We start from the raw sequence: 20995 nt of genomic DNA, 5'->3' as shown, positions 1-20995 counted from the left end.
CTCCTACCTTCCTCGGCAAATGCTATGAACATTAGGCTCAAGGAAGGTGTTTTATCCCAGTGGTAGAGGAAGAAGAGGTTTAGCTGGAAATACTGAGAAAAAGTATCATCAATTTAGAGATTGAGGAGTTGAACCCAAGTCTTTCTGGCTTTAAAACCCATACTCTCTGAATCTCAGTTTGCTCAAGTGTAAAACAAGGTATTGAACTAAATATTCTCTTAAGGCTCTCCCAATTGAAATATTCAGAAGGTTTCTGATAGCTTCAGATCACGATGGTCCCTTCCCAGCACTAACATTCTGTAAATAGAAATTTCCGGTATGGATAATGGGAGAGCTGTTTTAGCACTTCTTTGCTTGTAAAAGATGCTGACAGCAGGAATTTTTGACTGAAGCTACCTTATTAGCAGTGGTACCTCCAGGTGTTACCTCCATATCAATAACTCTTACAAATGATCTAACACTACCATGTGTAAAATAGCTAGTGGGAACCTGTGGGATAGCACAGGGGACTCAGCTCGGTGCTCTATGATGACCTAGATGGGTGGAATGTGGGGGCCGGGATGGGAGGGAGGGGATATATATGTATATACATATAGCTGATTCACTTAGTTGTACAGCAGAAACCAACACAACATTTTAAAGCAATTATACTCCAATAAAAAACATAACTCTTGGGCTTCCCTGGTGGTGCGGTGGTTGAGAGTCCACCTGCTGATGCAGGGAACATGGGTTCGTGTCCCGGTCTGGGAAGATCCCACGTGCCGCAGAGTGGCTAGGCCCGTGAGCCATGGCCACTGAGCCTGCGCGTACGGAGCCTGTGCTCCACAACGGGAGAGGCCACAACAGTGAGAGGCCCGTGTACCACAAATAAAGAAAACAAACAAAAAAACCCATAACTCTTACAAATGATCTTTTCTATTATGTGAATTCCCTCCTTTGATTATTGCATGATAATTCTATAATTTTCCTCAGTCACTACTAAGTCTCTTGACAAAGTGCTTCACTTTTTGAAACATACCTATATACTATCTTCCTGATTCTGCCAGGAACTTATTTTGGGTTTTGTTTCTAAATGCTTTCCTGTCATCAAATGAGTTTTAGCGAAGCATCTATGTATAATACCTAGAATTTACTCTTGAATCATTTGGGGAAATAATCTATAAGACATGTCATTTGTTTAGCTCAGTGCAATTTACAATCTTATATCGTTTGAAGGAAGAGACTCCCTGTCTCTGTAGCTTTAGCTTCGTCTGACCATTCATCTGATGTCACATAGCCCATGTATCTTCCACATGCTGTATTTTCTGTACATACTATTCTCTCAAACAAATTATAAAAACACCCTAAAAAACACACCCTCAACTACCATCCTGAACTCTCTTCCTGAATGAGCTGCAACTCACCCCAAGTATCCAGGAATGATAAGAATGACCATCAGTCCAGCAAGCTAGAGAGGGAATAGCTGGCCACGTACTTCATCTATCACTGGTTAAATTGAGAAGGGAGGGAGTTCCTTCTCTTTGGTCCCCTTTGCTCTCTTTCAGCCTGAAAGTTCTCTAGTCCTGGCTACTTGCATTTTCAATCTATAATTAATAGCATTGTCTTTCTGATGATTGTGCAGGTAGTAGGCTAGGCTTAAATCTGGTGTTTTGTAACTGAGATGCAGGGAAGACAGGCAAAAGCCAGGGGAGAGACAAGAGACAGGGGAACACGGAGCAGACATTCCCATCCTACCTGCTTTCTTTTCCCACGGAGTCCACTGGTTGACACAGAGGGTGTTCAGATTGCAAGAAGAAGGGGGCAGGGAGTGGGGGTGGGAAAGAAGAAAATAAAAGTGACTGTGTATTTGCTTAAACAGAACATAAACAAACCAGGTACCCAATATCTTTGTATAACCCCTGTTGCTAATAATCACATAAGCAATCAGACTGCATCTGGGATTTTGCAAATAAAACAATAAAGACAGCCCCTGCCCTCAAGGGGCTCCTGGTCTGAATTCCACAAAAATGATGCAACAGTTGGCTGGAAAGGCAAGCCTGGCCAGGTAGGCAAGAGGAGGTATCCATGAACAGAGGAAAAGCTTGCTCGGGAAGCTTCTGAAAGGAAAGTTTGGGAATCTCCAAACTTAAATCCGGGCCCAACCTCTGACTCTCATCTGTGAAACAGGACTAATTGTAACCACTAGGTGAGATTATGGAGTGAGAATTTGGTGAAATAAAGTATGGAAAAAGAGCTTTGAAAACTATGAAGAAACATGCAAATATAAATGAAAATAAAGTTTGAAGCTTGGAAGCAGAATTCCCTTAAAAATGTCATTTTCAGTCTTTGGAGGATTGATACTCCTCTTACTTTCCTGTGACGCTACTGTTAACTCTCTATTAATATTCATTGAGCACCTAGCAACATGCCACCCACGTGTACATGAATTAGCTTTAATCTTCCCCAAAACCTGCCAGGTAAATACCATTATTCCCAACTTACAGATAAGGAAACATGGCTCTGATGAAGATAACAGAATTAGAATTAATTTTGCTCATTTAATCAACTTTCCATCATTTTCTCAGTCTTTTTTTAGTATTTCTTTCAACATATTTCTACCAGAATACTGAGATTGAGTATTAAGATCCCAGCCTCAGTCAATAATTTACTTTACTTCATTAGTTTATTCATTCAACCAATATTTATCAAGTCCCTACCAGGTGCCAGGGATTGCCCTAGGTGCTGCAAACCTGGATTAAACAGAAAAGAGAAGGGCTCTGCTCTTTCGGAGTTCACTTCTAGATGTAAGAGACAGATGATAAATAGATAAACAAATACATCCACGTGATACTATCACATACTGAAAGGTGCTATGAAGAGTATTTAAATACATTCAAATGATAACTAAGTGAATGAACAAAACTGTCATTTACCCTATTAAAAAGGTTATACTTTTTATAACCTGGTGGCGCAGTGGTTAAGAATCTGCCTGTCAATGCAGGGGACATGGGTTCGATCCCTGGCCTGGGTAGATCCCACATGCCGTGGAGCAACTAAGCCCATGCGCCACAACTACTGAGCCTGAGCTCTAGAGCCTATGAGCCACAACTACTGAGCCCATGTGCCACAACTACTGAAGCCCATGTGCCCTAGAGCCCGCACTCTGCAACAAGAGAAGACACTGCAATGAGAAGCCCGTGCACTGCAACGAAGAGTAGCCCCCGCTGGCCACAACTAGAGAAAGCCTACATGCAGCAACGAAGACCCAACACAGCCAAAAATAAATTGAAAAAAAAAAGTTTATACTTTCCTCAACAAAATGTAAAATGGAATCTGTATGATGCCATCCGTCTTGTTCTTCTGCCAAAAACAAATGAGCCAAGAGCCAAAATAAATGCTTCCTGTTATCAAAATAGCATTATCAATGTCAAGGAATTATACATTTGGAGGTGTGCAATTTCATCCAACAATTCTCTTTAAAAATCCTTAGCTATTTATACTTCCTCTCAGGTTGCCCACCAACCCAAGGCTATGAAAGAAAATGGAGACAGTTCTGAAGAACTTCCTGTCTGCAAATAGCTCCACCGTGATATAAGCCCATTATTATCAGGCATGATGGGATCCAGAATCTTCATGTTTCCCACAAGGGACACAGAGACGTGAGTATGGCTAATATCAGAAATAAAATAGGGGCACTTTGAGCCAATACGAGAGGGAGACAAATATTCAGACACACCTTGGGGAAGTGTCCTACAAAATCCATATGGATTCTTGGCCAAGGCTTCTTGGTTTATTACCACTGAAAATTAGTTTGGTTTGGTTGATTAACATTGCAAATCATAATATGTACCACAATCTTCTGTGGTTTTCAATGATCAGAATAAGTTCCAAAACATCAAGCATAGCTCCAAGGCTGTGACATATGTAAATCCTCCTGGTACGTTGCCAACAGAGTGCCCAAGATAATGTGGTTAGTGCCTCTGATGAGAATAATTTAACTTCCTCATTTAAAAAAGCACCCTCAGTAAATAACCCTCGTTGACAGTTTACTACTCCCTGGGTGGAGAAGTAAAACAGAGAGAGCATAGTATTTGGAGATTAGGACCTAATTTGAGACATATCTGGGTGAGTCATCTTCTATAAGCTACTTATCCCCTTTGAAACTGTTTCCTCATCTGTAAAATGGGGATAGCGATACCTATCAGTCAGCATTTTTGTGAGAATTAAGTAAAGGAATGTGCATTTACACACGTCACAAGAGGCAAAACATCATATACCTGGCTAGGGCCATTCCTGGGGAGCCCCTGCTACAATCAGGATGTTGTAAGGATGTCTTAAACCCAGAATGTAAGATGTGTGTCAACCTGGGAGCTCCCTCAACTATCTGTGTTCAATACACTTTTTTTCAGCCTGAAAAGGCAGGTCATTTAGGCCTTCTACTATTAAAATATATAGTAGAAGTGACAGTCCATTATCTAAGCTCTGTTCATGTCACCATCTTTGGAGGTCACCTCAACTCCAAATTAGATGCAATGAGAATCATCATAAGCACTGACAAATATTTCATTCATCTACTCATTCAATCATTCATTTCCCATCCATCATTAGATGTCATACACTCATTCAATAAGTATATTCCGAGCTCAGTGCTGTGCTGTGGACTGTTCAACAGCTGGGTTCACAGTCCAGGAGGGAGGAAGGTAACTCAGTGACTGCAGTACACTGTGATGAGGGCAATAACAACACAACAATAATAATAAAAGTTAACTCTGCTGATCAAGCTCCTGGTTGTAAGCATGAGACACCAACTCTGGTTTACTTAAGCAGAAAAGAAATTTATTGGAGGGAAACTATTTCTCACAGAATTTCTGGGAAGCTTGGAGGACAAGATGCCAAAAATGGGCAGGAACTAAGAGAGGTCACACAATAGGACCACAGCCAAAATCCCGCCACAGGGAAGATCTGGTGAGGACACCATGGCTGGTCCTGTTTCCATGGCTACTATGGAAAACAGGCTGTTCTTGCTGCTGCCAAGTTGAACAGGATAAACCCCTCAGGTAGTGCAGGGAGATGAGACACTGACTATAAGGCTGGGGCATCTGATAAGCCAAGCCCAAGACCTGGGTCCCAATGGTGAGGGGGAAGCAGCAGCTGGCCTTTCAGCTTTGAAAGTGGACACAGGTGGATGCAGTTCTTCCAGAACTCATCCTGGGGGAATCGTCCAAATACAAGGATGGATTTCAGATGCCAGGCAGCCAAATGTTTACTGAGTGCCAAGGCACTCAGCAAACATGTGCCAAAGGCTGTGCCAAGCAACTTATATGCAATATCTCACTGGATCCTCAGAGCAGTCCTATAATACAGGCACTTTACTATCAAACTTTACCGATAAACTGAGATTTGGCAAGAGGAAGAAACTTGCCAAGTTGTACAGCCAGTAAAGTGGCAAAGCCCTGATTCAAACTCAGTTTTCAACAACTGCTCTACACTACAAGGAGAGAGAGAAGTACAAAGGTTGTTGGGATCACAGGCAAGAAGCCCTTGAATCAGAACAGGGAGTGAGGGAAGGCACCCCCAAGGAAGTGAGGTTGCAATGAGATTTAATGGATAAGAAGTTGGTTAGATATTGCAGGGTGGTGTGTGGGAACTGAGGGTAGAGGCAGTGGGATTTAGGAGAGGAAACTATTTATGAAAATAAAAAGTGGCATGAAACAAACTCAGGTTTCTTGGAACCAGAGGTTTTTGGTTCATGCAGTACAGCTGAAGAAAAGAGTACGAAAGAAAGGAATGTGAGTGGGAAATGTGGTGACCCCAACCTCAGGCACATGTTTGTCCCTAGAAGAGATTCCAGGTCATTCCATCATTAAATAGCACCCATAGCGAGAGAGTGACACTGGAATTGTTTAAGTCCTTTGTCTTCACTGAAAAAGTAGAGGAAATGAAGTGAGCAGAACATCCAGACAACATTCAGCACCATTTTCCTAAATTAATCCTACCATCCTAACTCTAGAACTTAAAGAGCAAAGACTCTTCCAGGGGCAGTAGGAATTCCAAAGAGAGTTCTCAACCTGGAGTGATCCTGAGTACTAAGTGATGATCCAAGTATTTGTGGAGAGTGATCAGGGACCAACTCCTGACAAGTCTGGCCAAGGTCAGAATTTCCTGAGACCCTCCCCCAGGCAAGATCAGCAAGGAGCAATGCTCAATGCCTGATTCACTCAGTCCAGGCCATTGCCCCAAAGTCTCACCTCACATTAGCATTAGCACCAACTCAGTGGGTAGGCATGACTGGGCCATGCCTTGTCAGATTAAATTTTCAAGTGCCTTCACTTTTTTCTAAAGAGAGAAGGATATATTTTCGACTTTATGGAGGGGTATATATCAGCAACTGTTAAATGTCTCCAAAAATCCATTCTTTCCTTCTATTTAGTATTAGGACAGATACACACACTCGTGCACACACCTCCACCCTGAGTTTTAGCAGAACACACATCCACTCTACCTGAAACACATTCTCCAGACTCTCTTGCAGCTAGATGTGCCCATGTAACTATGGTTCCCTAATGGTGTGAGGGTAGGAAATGATGTGTACAACTTCTGGTCACTTTCTTCACAGTAAATTGCTTGCCTACCAACCAGTTTCTTTCTCCCTTCTCAAGGGTTAGAACATGGACATGTTGTTGGCAAGAAACTGACTATGAAGATGAGGAAAACATTCTAAGAGATGGTGGACCAACAATAAAGGAAGAACATAGTTCCCTGAATGACCTCTTAGAGCTGCCCAGCCTTCCTGGGCCATCCACCTACAACAGGACTGTTATGTAAAAGAGAAATAAGCTCCCATATTATTTAATCCACTGTGTACTGGGGTTACTGTGTTACAGCTTAGCCTTTCCCTAACTACTCAGGTTTCATCTGAAGGTAATGACAGAAAGTATGTGTTTTTTTTGAAGACGTAGAAACCTAAGTTCTAATTCTAGCTTTACCACTAACTAATCATCTGCAGTCAGTCAACTGCTCTAGGCATTCTTCTCACATGCAACAAAGGGCAAATAATATTAATTTTTCAGGTTGCTAAAAGAATTATAAATAAAGGACCCTGTATGGTGCTGGTACACAGTGAGTGCTATAATTGCTACTATTTTTATTGTTATTTCAGGTCACTGATAAGGCCTGCTGCAAATGCCACAGCACCATGGGGCATCCAACTTGGAACTCTCTAAACATGTTTAGAGGACTCCAAAATGCCATGTACAGTCAAGTTTATCTGACAGAACACGATATGAATTCTATTAGCTGACCTGGACTTCATCCCACTTTTGAACATCTATAGCCTTTCAATTTGGCATTTTGCATGTCAACTCTGCAACTAGAATGTGAGGGGAAGCCTCCACACCTGAGCAGCGGGGGTGGGTCTGCATCCACCGAACTCCTGCAGATGGGAGGCAGCTCTCTGCCTGCAGTCAGTGGTTGAGTTAGAGGCTACTCCTTTCGTTAGTGTGGTATGAATGACTGGTGCCATGTCACCTATGGCTTCTGGGACCAGTTTAGGTGACAAACTTGGTTCAGAAAAGGAGGCCCAGGGAAGGACTTTGTCATTGGCTCTACTGGCCTCTTACATTTTATCCAAGAAGTTTCCAGATTTGCAACATAGAAGGCAGCAGTCACACCCATAATACTAGCAGCACACCCTGGCCAAGCTGTCAATTCTATTCATGAAATTCAAAGCCCTGAACCATGTCAGTGCTGATAAGAAGTGTAAATTGCCAATTCTTCAGAGTTCTTCAAATATCCTCTTACCATGTGGAGCACACGGAGTGAAAACTCCCTCACCCACCCCGTCACCCCCCCCCAGAGAGGCAACAGACTCTTCCCTCTGGAGTCCTATGTCTGTCAACTTTTTTTAAACCATTTTCTCAAGGTATGATTGACATAGAGAGAGTTGTACATATTTAATATATACAACTTGATGAGTTTGGAGATACGTATACATACATGATGTCAGCCTTAAGAAGGAACAAATTCCCCTCAGATCATAAATCCCAGGTAACATTCTAACTGAAATCAATTTTTTCTTTAGGCCTCAGAGAAGCCAGCTGTTTCTGCTCCTGTGCCAGGGTGGATATACTAGCTCATTGCCACTGGTTCTCCAGAGTAATTTATGCTGCCTACTGTTGGCCAACATTTTAAGTAAAACTTCCTTGAGCTCATGGCTAGAAAATGTCACACTGGGTATCAGGACCCAGGCAAGGCTGTGAGCAAGCTTTCAACAAAAATTCAATGGTCCTTTACTGCTGAAAACATTGTTTTGACTTAACTCTACCTTGCTGAAGTGTGAAGGAATATGAGTTTACAAGGAAACAAAACCCCAAATGCTAAACCACTGCACCCTCTGTACGTACAGCAGCACCCTTTCAACTTGTCATTAACTTCCTGTTTCTCTGGTTCTCTCTTATACATAAAAAGACCCCCTGAATCCAACTTGCCCAAAGATCATTCCGTGGAGCCGCATAAGGCAGGACGGAGGCCCTCATGCTGACAATGAAAGAAGTCAGTTCCAGGCACTTGCCCAAGATCACCTGGTGGGTCAGTGGTAAAGCCATGGTCTCAAAGCTTCCCTTCTGAAGTGCCCAGCATGTGGGGTGTTTTTGCTACACTAGCTGACAGGTCATCTGTCATGTTCTCCTTGACTCATTCATTTTCAAGGGTCAGAACCATGCTAGTGTCCATGTCAAGACCTCAGTGATAGTGGCAAGTACCCCACAAGGCCTTCCATGCAAACAGTGAGAAATGTCAGCTCCCTTGAAAGGAGAAGCTTCATGCACAAAACCCAGCCATCCCCAGAGTCGACCGTGCCGTGAGGTCAGAGGCCAGGAGGCTTTTTGGGAAGGCACATTCTGTGTGGAATGTCTGAACTTGCCATGTCTCAGGGAAGTTGGACTTCTTCTCCCAAGGAAAGTCTTGTCCTGACTCTTGACAACTGTCAGCACATCTCACAAAGACAGGAACTCCCGAGATAGAGATACTAAGCAGCCGGGAACCATTTAGCCGGGAAGACTAAAACTTGAGCTGCTGAAGGAAACTGGAGACTGAGTGATTTTTCTTCTCTGAGCTGCAACCTGTGAACTTTGAGAACGAAGTGCCATTTATTGTGGGCCTGCTCTGGGCCAGGCTCTTAGCACACTTGATTTCACTGAGGCAGTACAGTGTAATGCACGGTTCCTCAACTGAGGCACCACTGACACTTTGGACAGGGCAGTTCTTTATTGTGGGGGTTGTCCTATGCATCGTAGGATGTTTAGCAGCGTCCCTGGCCTCTACTCACTAGAGGCCAGTAGCACTTCCTCTTGCCACCTGTGACAATCGAAACTGTCTCCAGCGTTGCCAGCCCCTGGGAGGCAGATTCACCCCAAGTTGAGAATGATTACTATAGTGGCTATTTTGCAGGCTCTGGAATCAGACAGCCGGACTCCAAATCCTGACCCACCCTTTATCCCATTTATCAAATAACCTTAGAAAATTCCAAAACTTCTCTGTTCCTCAGTGTCCTTAACTGAAAATAGTCAATGGTAATACCCACACATAGGGTAGTTATGAGGATTAAGTGAGACATCACACATGAAGCATGTAGAATCAGGCCTGGCACAGATAAAGCCAACCTTCCCATACATATACTCATCCTCATTTTTCAGAAAAAGAAAGTGAGGCTCCAAAAAGTGACTAAGAGATCACACAATCAGCAAGCAGCCCAGCTAGTATGTGAACATGATTCCTCATGGGCTCAAATAACCATCAGTGAACGGCCACCACGCAGCAAGCCCTGGTCTGGGCTCCTCAGCTAAGGAGGAAACGAGACAATCCCTGTGCTCAAGGAACTCCAAATCCAATGAAGGAGGCAGGCACGTGGCCTGGCAGTTTCAGAACGTGTGCTATGGCAGAAGGGCAGAGAAGTGCTGGTGCTGTGTGTGCTCAGTGGTGAGGCACTTGACCCAGCCCAGGTCATGGGGGAGGAAACACCCAAAGGGATCCTGAAAGACTCCAAAACGCTTTCCCCGTCACCACGGTGCTTATTTCATCTAAGAGATGACAGATAGCTTTCGACAGTGACTGCAGATGTACGTCTGAGGGGTGAAGTCTGCAATAAGCCTAGTCAGGGACACCAGCCTCCAACGATTTGTGAAAAGGGAAGAAATCGCAGAGTCTCACTGAGATTGAGTCAGATCTCTCATTCAGAACTGCAGGGTGGGTGGGTTGAAAGCTGCCCCTCACCTAGTCAGTGCATCCTTCAGCGGTTTGGAGAGAGAGGTTAGCAAACCCCATTTGACAGCCCTGGGGTGGGTAGGGAGGTCAAAGACAATTAAAACTTAGCATGAATACACAGCGGTGATGAATAAGCAAAAACGCAAATTGCCACAAGAGCAGGTCCTTCTCCTTGAAGAAGCTGATTACATAAGAAGGGACCATAATCCTCATGATAGACAAAAGGGTTTCACAAGCAGAGATGTTTTAATAGCCCTGTATTTCACTTAATGAGCTGACTACTGAAGGCTCACATTCATAATTCCACTGGTTGGCTCAAACACCTGCATCATGGCTATGTTATCATATACCTGTACAGAATCCCAAATGCTTGGAATGATCCTGTATGACAGCCTGGGGCCTCTGCTAAGAAGGTGGGGAGGGCCAAACCCCAAGTCAGTCTTTTGAGAACAGGATCCAGTGTCACGTCTTGTCATTGATCTATGATAGGGAAGAAGACTCCATATGCCCTCACTGCACAAAGTGTGGCCCTTACACCAGCAGTATCAGCATCATTGGGGAGCTTAGAAAGTAAATACTCAGGCTCCACCCCAGACCTACTGGATCAGAGTCTTTGGGGTGGGATTCTGTATTTTAACAAGCTCTTCACATGATTCTGTGTGTGTGTGTGTGTGTGTGTGTGATACGCGGGCCTCTCATTGTTGTGGACTCTCCCGTTGCGGAGCACAGGCTCCGTACGCGCAGGCTCAGTGGCCATGGCTCACGGGCCCAGCCGCTCCACGGCATGGCATGTGGGATCTTTCCGGACCAGGGCACAAACCCATGTCCCCTGCATCGGCAGGCGGACTCTCAACCACTGCGCCACCAGGGAAGCCCCACATGATTCTTATGTTAAAGTTTGAGAAACGCTAGTGTAGACCATCTTCCCTTCACCTTCCCTTTCATTAATTTATTCAACAAATAGTTACTGAGTATCTATCCTTTAATAACCTTGCTACTGGATACTTGGTGTATAGTTGTAAATAAAACTGACATGGCTTTTGCTCTTGCAGAATTTAAATTCTTCTCTGGGGAGCAATGGGAATTTGTGGCCACATTTGATGAGAAACCCGTGAGGGAATTAGAAACAAATGCTTATTCCTGACAGATATGCAAGTCGAGTCATATCATGTCATTAACATGAGCAGGCTAACCCAGAACAAATACTTATCAGGCACTGGGGTTATGCTAGATGAAAAACATGACAGAAACACATTTTTATTTCTCCTACCTGAGTCTGTGCCCCTTGAGAATGAGCCAACGTCCCATTCACTCTGGTTTCCCCAGGGCTCAGCATGGTACCTGGAACTCACTTAATATTTGCTGAATGAATAAGGAAAGGAATAAATCCCAATTAGCCTGAGAGGTTGCCCAGAGCCCTCTGTGTCCTAGGAACCCATGAACCAGCTTGCAACCTGCCCCGCAGGCTAGGAAAGGGTCCCCCCCACACAATAACCTGCACGTCCGCAAAAATTCTGCAAGCAGGACCCTAACTCTAAAAGCCAGTTCCCCACCTAGCGGGCTGTGGAGCAGAGCTTCCTTCAGGGAAGTCAAAATCTCTCTGGAAGCACCTCCCTCTGTGCTAGAGGACTCCGTACAGAAGAGGCTGAGAAAGAAAGGCAGGAGAGATAGGCCTCCTGGGAGCGGCCCCAAGGGCAGAATTAGAAATGAGACTAGTGGGGTGGGAATGGGGGAGGACACAGTGAAGTGCTGCCCCCTACCCAGCCTTCCTGGAAAACAGGAACATTAACCAGTTGACCCTAACAATTAACAGCTCAGGTCTCAGAGATTTCGCTCAACTGGAAAAACTTAGTGGCAGATTTTTGTTTCATTTGGATACTTGATGGACTTAAGCCAGACTGTATATTTACTTAGGAAGAAGAATAAAACATTAAAAACATATTCTTCATGCTGAAATTACATTATCCAAAAGCAAGGTAAAATCAGAGATTTCATATCATTTTTCAGCTCTCAAGGAATAAAATCCCCTCTGAATACGTGGATGTATTGTTTGGGTTTTGCTCATGCACTTTCTTATATGAAGAACATGATCTATTAAAGTGGGAGCTTTCATATATAATGAAAGTAACGACGCTCAGGGGCTACAGGAGGGCTCTGATAAAAGAAGAAGAAGAGGTGGGAAGAGCTGACAGAGCCTCCACAGTGAGTCCACCAGTGAGCAGCAGTCGACGGAAGGGGGCTTTCTGCTTTCCATCTTGTATGCCAGCAGGAACCTCCTCTGGCTTAACAGAGTAAGCCAATAATTGGTATAAACCTTCCTCATGGCTCAGGTATGATGAGAGAGGACCCAAGAAAGGTTTACTCTTACCCTCAGTGTACAGAAGCTCCTAAGATGAAGCACGAATGAAAGGTTTACGGTCTCCCTCACCTTGTGCAGGAGAGGAAGGAAGGGGAGGAAGAGTCCCCCAGCCAACCACCCACCCACTGCTGCCCAGTGCAGGAGCCCCTGGGCTGAGCCCACAGCAGGGCTGCTCAGGGGTTCTGGGGGAAAGAATCATTAGGCCAAAGTGGAGATGACACAAATGCCCAGGCAGCTCCTACAGGCTCCGGGGACTTGGGTCTCCTAGGGAAGCCTGTAGGCCTCACAGGCCCAGAGCAGGTGCTTGAGACCCTCCTGCCTGCCCAGCACCAGCCTCCCATGTAGTGAGTCAGGCAGGGGAAGACAGAGGCCTGTGAACTCCTAGAACTGGGTCCCAGAAGGAGGGGAAGAGAGAGAAAGACCGAGATTAAGAAAAAGGGACTGAGTAAATGAGACAGAGAGAGAGAGACAGAGAGAGAGAGAGAGAGAGCACATGCGAGAGTGAAAGAGGAGACAGATCGACGGCAAGAGAAAAGCAAGTCTTTAAGAAAAAGACGTCACTGAGAAAACCAAGAGTCATTAAGGTTGACTGAACACAATTTTAAGAGTTTCACATATATTAACTCATTTAATTAACTCCTTATACCATTCTCTAATGAGATATTATTATCCTTCATTTTATAGATGAAGAAACTGAGGTTTAGATTTAGTAAATGTCTGAACCAAGATTCAAGTCTAAACAGTTTGGTTCCAGAATATGGAAAGGAAAGAGAGCAGAAGGGAAGGCAAAGCAAGGGAAGACAAGGGAAGAGAAGAGGAGAGAAAGGGGAAAGAGAAAGAAAATCTTAATAAGGAAGACATTTCATGGAGTGGATGAATGGAGAGATGGCAGGCAACAGAGAGATGAATGGAGTAAGTCCTCACTATTAAATCTGACCACTGTGACTCTGAAAACTACCAGTCACTGCACAGAGGCTGCTCCCAGTTTGTCCAGCTTTTTTTCCTATTCTGTCCAGTAGAAGCATCACAGGGCTTATTATTTCACAAATTTGGTTCCCCAAATCAAGCATTTCTGGAAAGTGAAATCTGGGAGAACACACGTAGCCTAAAAGATGGGAGCTAGTCCTGCCCTCCAAGGCTAGAGTCTAAAACTGTGTCCCTTAGATTATGGGACCCAGATCAATTAAACGACTCTTATTGTTTTCTAAACTCCAACAGATGATTCCTGCATGTTCACCCTGGGCCAGGCCCTCTGCCAGGCAGTACAGAATGAGGAGGACGCTGGGCTCTCCGATGGCTCAAAAACCATGTTAGCCCCCAGTCAATGCCATGAGTTCTGTATACATAGTGGGAATAAAACTCACACAAGCCCAAAGCAGGGGGAGGATTGAGGATAGTTTCATGTAAGTGGCATCCAAGCTAGACTTTGAAGGATGAGCTGGAATTTCTCTGGTGAGGAAGAGGATAGCAGGCAGTACCAACAGAGGAAACCACATGAACACAGATCTGAAGGTGTGAGAATGTAAGGGACCTTCCAGAAAGTTGTTAGAAGTTCAGAGAAACAGATCTTAACAAGAAGTGGAAGGAAGTAACCCCAGTGAGAAATGTGCGTACTTTAGCCTTTGAAGTCAGGGACCCTTTGAGAATCTGGCCAAGATCTGAATCCTCTCTCCGGAAAATACACTCACATACACACACACACACACACACACACACACACACACACAAACACAAAATTTTACATTCAGCATCACAGGGTTCCCCTATCTCCGGTAAGATGCCATCACTGTAGGCAACAGGGAGCTATAAATTGTTTTTAGCAAGAGAGTCACATGATCAGATCCATGTATTAAGAGATGGCAAGAGAGCAGAAGGTAAAAACCCGCACATTAGGGTCAAACAGACCTGGATCTGAGAGCCTACTCTGTGCCCCTTACTAACTATAAGACCTCAGGCAAGTTGGTTCAAGACTTAGCAATTGAGTTTCTCATAATGGTCACAGTAATAGTTCCTACCTCACAAGACTGTAGCAAAGATTAAATGAGATAAGGCACTTAAGGTGCATAGCACAGACCCCAGAGAACATGGTGAGCACTGGCTCTATGGGAACTTTTTAAACAATGAACACAGTTCTGGTGGTCTCAATGAGGGAAGAGGGACGGCCCAGGGAATAATCCCAGGGAGCCTGGCTCACCCACCACCCCAGGAGGCGCCCAATCCTAGGTCTCTATCCGTGGGTACCTGGCTATGTTATGTGCCTTTAGAATGAGGCTCAGTTCTCAACAACATAGGTTCTCAGGAGATGTGTGCTACTACTTCCTTTACAAATAGATGGTGCCAGCACCTCCTGCAGCCAGAAACATGGGATTGGAGAATGACTGAGCAATGCAGCTCAGCCAAAATGTTTCCAAATTGATTTCATAACCAGATTATGCCTAAGATTTAAACTTGGCAACCACAGGTCTATTCTTCAGATTGTGAAACCAATGTTCAAACAGCTGATGAGGCAGATTCCCAATCGAATTACACAGGTTGTATTGAAGATGCCGACCATAGATATGTCATGGACACTTCACTATGTCTCGCTCAGCAGGAAGGGCACAAACTACTGAGAGAACTCTGCTTACTGAGCACAAATTCCAGTGCCTGGCACATAGTATGCACTCAATTACTACTTGTTAAATGAATGAATGAATTTATAACGAATTTATTATAAATGAGGCCTCAGGGTTTATCTATCTAGTTCAGTCTCCCATTCTGCATGTGTGGAAAGGGATGGTGAGAGAGAAAAAATCATATTCCCAAGGCCTTGGTACTTGTTAAGAGTTAAATTATGTCCCCATATGCACCTCAGTACCTCAGTGTGACCTTATTTGGGTCTTTACAGAGGTAATCAAGTTAAAATGGGCCTTAACTCAATATAGCTAGTGTCCTTATAAAAGGAGAAAATTTGGACACAGACACACACACTGGGAGAACACCATGTGAAGATGAAGGCAGAGACTGAGGTGATGCTTCTATAGGCCAAAGGTTGCCAACAAACCAACAGAAGTTAGGAGAGAGGCATGGAACAGATTCTCTCTCACAATCCTTAGAAGGAACCCACCTTGCTGACACCTTGATTACAGACACTTCTAGTCTCCAAAACTGTGACACAATAAATTTCTGTTGTTTAAGTCACCCAGTTTATGATATTTTGTTACAGTAGCCCTTAGCAAACTTACACAGTACTCTCTCTGCTACAGACCCAATGGTTCTGGAGAAAATGAGAGGCCATTCAGCTGACTTTTAATGGGCAAGCCTAATATCATGCTCCTTTATGGGATGGTCAGCAGGTCAATAAATTATAGGCTAGGGAATTTGATCATTCATTTGACTAATATTTCCTGGGCACAGATGAAGCACAGCTCTGTTCCTGTGGTTGGCGAGCAGACACATGAGCCACAGAGGTGGACTCAAGAAAAGGGCAACACAGGAGAGTCTGGCTCAAAGGACTCCAAGCAGCCAAGTAGGAGACTCTCACTCTCCCTGCATGAGTCAGAAGATTTCATAGAAAATGTGACATTTGAGAAGGTCTCAAGATTAGGAGTTTTCCAAGCAGAAAACATGGATAAGGGCATTCTGAGAAACCAAAACTCTATAAGTAAAAGTCTGGATTCCCCCATGGCAGGGGTATACTGAGGGTGCAGTGAGAAGGGGCTCCTGGATGGAGAGGAGGTGGGAGAGGTTGTGTGGCATCAAACTGTGACGGGATGAGTTTGGGTTGTTATCCTGCATGCAGAGAACACAGAATCTTTCAGCGGGGCAATGATGTGATTGGATCATTTTTCAGGTTGACCACTCTGAGGGAGCATAGAGGCCAAGAGGACAAAGAACAAGAGGCTCTTGTCACTGTCATATGAAGGATGACAAGGGCCTGAGACAGAGAAGTGACAGAGGGGACGAATGGATCCCCAAGCCATTTCTGAGGCAAAATTAGCAGACTGTGTTGACCTACGCTCCGTAGGATGTAAGGCTGCCCAATAGGAGGTGACACTGGCCTAAGAAGGATAGTGTCGATGTTTTCTTCCTACCTTCAGGAAAGAGAACAGGTACCCCCAGGTTTTCAGATCTCACACCTTTCTTAATGACGCTAGAGAGAAACCGATGAGGAAAATGTCCAGAAGAGGACATTTTTTTTTGCTCACCAAGGGCAAAAAGGCGATGTGGGTGTCACTTCCCTTCAAATCTTTTGCATACCCAGCAAGTTCTGCCTCAACTATGGTAGGTGGTGGTCCACCCAGGGCTCTCTGCCATGCCAGAAGTGCTCCAGATCAACCTACCTTATTAGGCTTTGACCTCGCCAAAGGAGGCAGCCCCATGCCAGCAGAAACAGGGGTGCCAGAACTCCAGGCTCATGAGGGAGTCACTGGGGATCAGGCAGAATGGGAGTCCTCCCAATCATATGTCACTCTATCTTAGATGCTCAGAATCTTGGGATTCACAGGAACTCACTATCTCTCTAGTCTAGTGGGTCTCTACAGCCTTCCATCAGCTGCTTGCCCAGCTCATGCTTAAACTCCTCCAGGAACTAGAGAACCCAACTCTTACAGCCCAGCTGATTTTTAGATAGCTTCCACTAGGCCTCCCTAATATATCACCGAGTGCCCCAGGAAAGAGGTTGAAAGTCACTTCTGCCTGACTCCCTTGGAGCATCTGAAAATACACTCTTGTCCTGCCCTCTCTTCTTCCGGTTAAAGCTATCCAGCAGCTCCAGCCTCTCCCACTGGAGTGACTTTACATCCACCCTCACTTTGTTGATGTTCCTCTGAACTCGTGCCAAGGCCAGATCACTTCCAATTTATCACTTGAGGTTTTTACATTGGAAGGAATCTTATTTCAAAGATTTCTCCTCTTTTCTCTGGCACCCAAAATCACTACTGCCTCTTTAGCATGTCACCACACCTCTGTGCATTCCAAAGACATCTCTAGTCTTTTAGTATAAAATGCATAAAGGATGTAGAGTGAAGGATGGGGTATGTGTGTTGAGAAGCAAGATAAGGATAGTAATTGGGGATGTGGGATACAGATTACCACTTTTCCTTCCCTCTGATTCTTCTGAGTGCTTACCCAGGCATGTCACCGTCATTATCTGAGAAGTTTGGAAACAGTGAATTAGAGCATGGTGCCAGGGTGACCACAACTGGGGGTTCAATCCTTTCATCCAGAGATCTGTTTTGTTTAGCAGGAAGACACTGAGGGTTCTAAGCTCTGGGGGTAAACACCCCAAGCTGGGGTATGCAAGACAATCCAATAAGATGAGGGTGAATATATTAGAATTTTTATTTCTAATTGGTTTATCTCATACTTTTAAATTTCCAGTTTTTTCATGTACTATGTGTATGAGTCCATTACACTATAAGTAAATAAATATGCATATATTAGAGATGCATGCTCAATATATTTTTACAGAGATGCTGGCATGATCAAAAAGGTTTAAAGAATGCTGCCCAGGATGGCAGTCAATTAGCCCACACATGCCTTTTACTGGCTTTGGGGTGGGCAGGTAAGAGTGTGGATACTCTGCACACTGCTGAAAAAAATAGTCATTCTGCAGAGGACCTACTGACCTTTGGTAGGTGCATTATTAAGAGGGTGTTATTTAATCTGCATTTATACTGGTAACATACCTAGAATGAGAGAGGCGACAGTCACATTCAACCTTACTTGTCCAGACCACACCTAGAGAATTATGTTCCATGGTGGAAGTTACATTTTAAGAAGTAACTCCAAAACTGGAGTCTTTTGAAAGAACATTGACAAACTATGTTATGGGCACTTGCAACGGTGTCATCAGAGGAACACTGGCTGAAACTGGGGGTGTCCAGCCTGAATGAAGTATGGGATACCTGAGAGCTGGCTTCAGATTTCTAAAGGGCGACCTTGGGCAGGGACAATAGACATAGTTTATGTGACCCAAGAGTTAAAGCCAGTGGGTAGAATTACAGGTAAGAAAATTTGGGCACAATCTACAGAATAACTTTCTGGCATTGCTGTCTCAAGAGAAAAGGTGAGCTCCCTGTGACTAGAGGTGTGCACACAGATGCAGGGTGACTACTTGTTGAAGATGCTGCAGAGCAGACTCCATCTTCAGATGGGTGGTTCATTTGGAACACAAGTTTTCAACAAAGTTAGCACATGGACAACTGGTGGTCATTGGGTGGGTGATTTTAGATGATACATAAACAGATTTTTTTAAATTTTAATAGTTACTTATAAGGCGATCTCACAGATACCTTTGATTTAGATGAGGCTGAATTTACTTCTCAGTCAACTGATGTAAAGAAAACCATCAAGAAGAAGACAGTAGAGGGCACCTGCAGACATGGCAAAATGCTTAAATAACTGAAGACAAGGAAACAATGGCGATGAATAGGAGAACAAGAAAGCTCCTCCCTGCCTCAAGATTCCAAGATTCTCTGACCTTCAATACTCACCCTCGACCAGAGATCACTTTCGATCTTTGCCTTTCTCCTTTCAGCAAAGTGCAGACCCCAAAGCTGGAGTCCCCGGAGCCCTTGTGTTCACCTGGTGTTCCAGAACATCCAGTCCTGGTACATTTCCTTTCCTGCTCCCCAAATACACCTGTCCTGGATCCTGAACGACCTGCTTTCCTGTTATAAGATTAAACTGATAAATGGAACCCCCCATTTACGACTGGGGTACCCTTCCCCACCTCCATGTCAGGGAATATATGTTTACTTGAGCAATGGTCTCCTGTAGAGTGTATTTGAACCCCAAGAGGAAACTCCAGAGTCAAGGATGTTAATCGTTAAGGCAGTTTTTTTTGTTGTTGTTTTTGTTTGTTTGTTTGTTTTTGTTAAGGCAGTTTTGAGGGCAATGATTTTTAGTCAGAAAGGACCTTAGGAGCCCCTACCCCCAATCACACACTTACAAGAACATTAGAATCGTGATGTACTCTTTATAGTTTACAATAAACACCTCTCACATCCATTTTCACCTGATCCTCATAACAGCCCAGTGAGGTGGGTATTACCGTGATTATCCCCATTTTGGGGACAAGAAAATTGAGACCCAGAGAGGTTGCTTAATTTGTTCAAGGCCACACAGCTTTCAAACCCACGCCCCAATTCCCTTACTCCAAATCCCAAGGTCAAACCACAGTACAACACTGCCCCCCAGTGTCCCAGAAAAGGGACTCTAGCGTAACTACAAAGGCAGCAAGAGCAGCTGCCGTCCCTACATTCGCAACAAACAAGAGCTCTTTTTAGTTTTTACTGACTGCCTGGATTGTGATGTGGGTGGTTAGCCTCAGAATGATTCTTGCATAGCTCACATCTGCCCCTCAAGAAGCCAAGCAATTTCTTCATCTGCTTAATATATGTGGCTGATAACCTACCTGTCTCCTAGGATGGCTCTAAATGGAATAATGTAAGCAAAAGTGTCTGGCATCCAGTAGGATCTTGATAACTGCATGCTGGGTCTGTTGGCACTCCTCACTTTTCTATCTGAGATCCTGGTTAGAAGAGGAGGTTTGAAACAACTAGCTGAACCTGTAAACTAAACTGGAACGGAAACCCCAGATTTCCAGATCATGCATTTCCATTTGAAACCTAACTGCATGCCTCTTCTTGTTTGGCCTGCAGGACTTTTGTAAAATGCATCGTTTTAGCAAAATGCATCTTCATATTAGGAAAGGCAGAAACCCAGGAATTTGGGGGGAAAGGCAATATAAGGAATACTATTAAACTCCACTGACTCTTCGTACACAAGCCATCTTAAGCACGTTTTCACCATGTGTCCCAGAGTTTCCAAGATGGTCTTCATTTCAGGTGCTCTATGCCTCACTAAGACCATGTGGTGTATACCGTGCCAGGCCACATGACTCGATCTGGGGTTAGGAAAAGATGGTCAGTATAAGTGTGTGCCAGACCTCAGCCCTTGGGGTGCTCACAGTCTAGAAGAAGGGGCAATAGAGAAAGAATGAGCAAGTGTGCAAAACGATGTGGTGGAGGAGGTAACCAAAGGGTGTTAGCACTTCAGAGCACAACAGAAAAGCCAGAGAAGGTTTCATAAAGAAGGGGCATTCAATTTGGATCCTGAAAGTTGACTAGAAATTTGCCCATGAAGAAGAAAAATGTACCTATCTGTGTCCCCACTCTGCCTACAATCCCTCACTCATGTGCCAACGACCTTCCACTCCTTATCTGACTCTGGTGACTCACTTTTTCCCACCCACTCCCATAAGATGTCTCAACCTCCCTGTCTTCTCCGCTGATTCCCATCCAACCCATGCCTCTTCCCTCCTCCACATCTTCCTTTCACCATGAATCACAAAGCCCACCCAGACCTGCCTTCGCTCCGAAAGACTCAAAATGGCTTATTTATCTAAGACTC

The sequence above is a fragment of the Delphinapterus leucas genome, chromosome X, assembly GCF_059928025.1.
Source record: "Delphinapterus leucas isolate spDelLeu-1000000601 "Yukka" chromosome X, BTC_Dleu_Yukka2, whole genome shotgun sequence".
Classification (NCBI taxonomy): Eukaryota; Metazoa; Chordata; class Mammalia; order Artiodactyla; family Monodontidae; genus Delphinapterus; species Delphinapterus leucas.
This window is presented reverse-complemented; position numbering follows the sequence as displayed.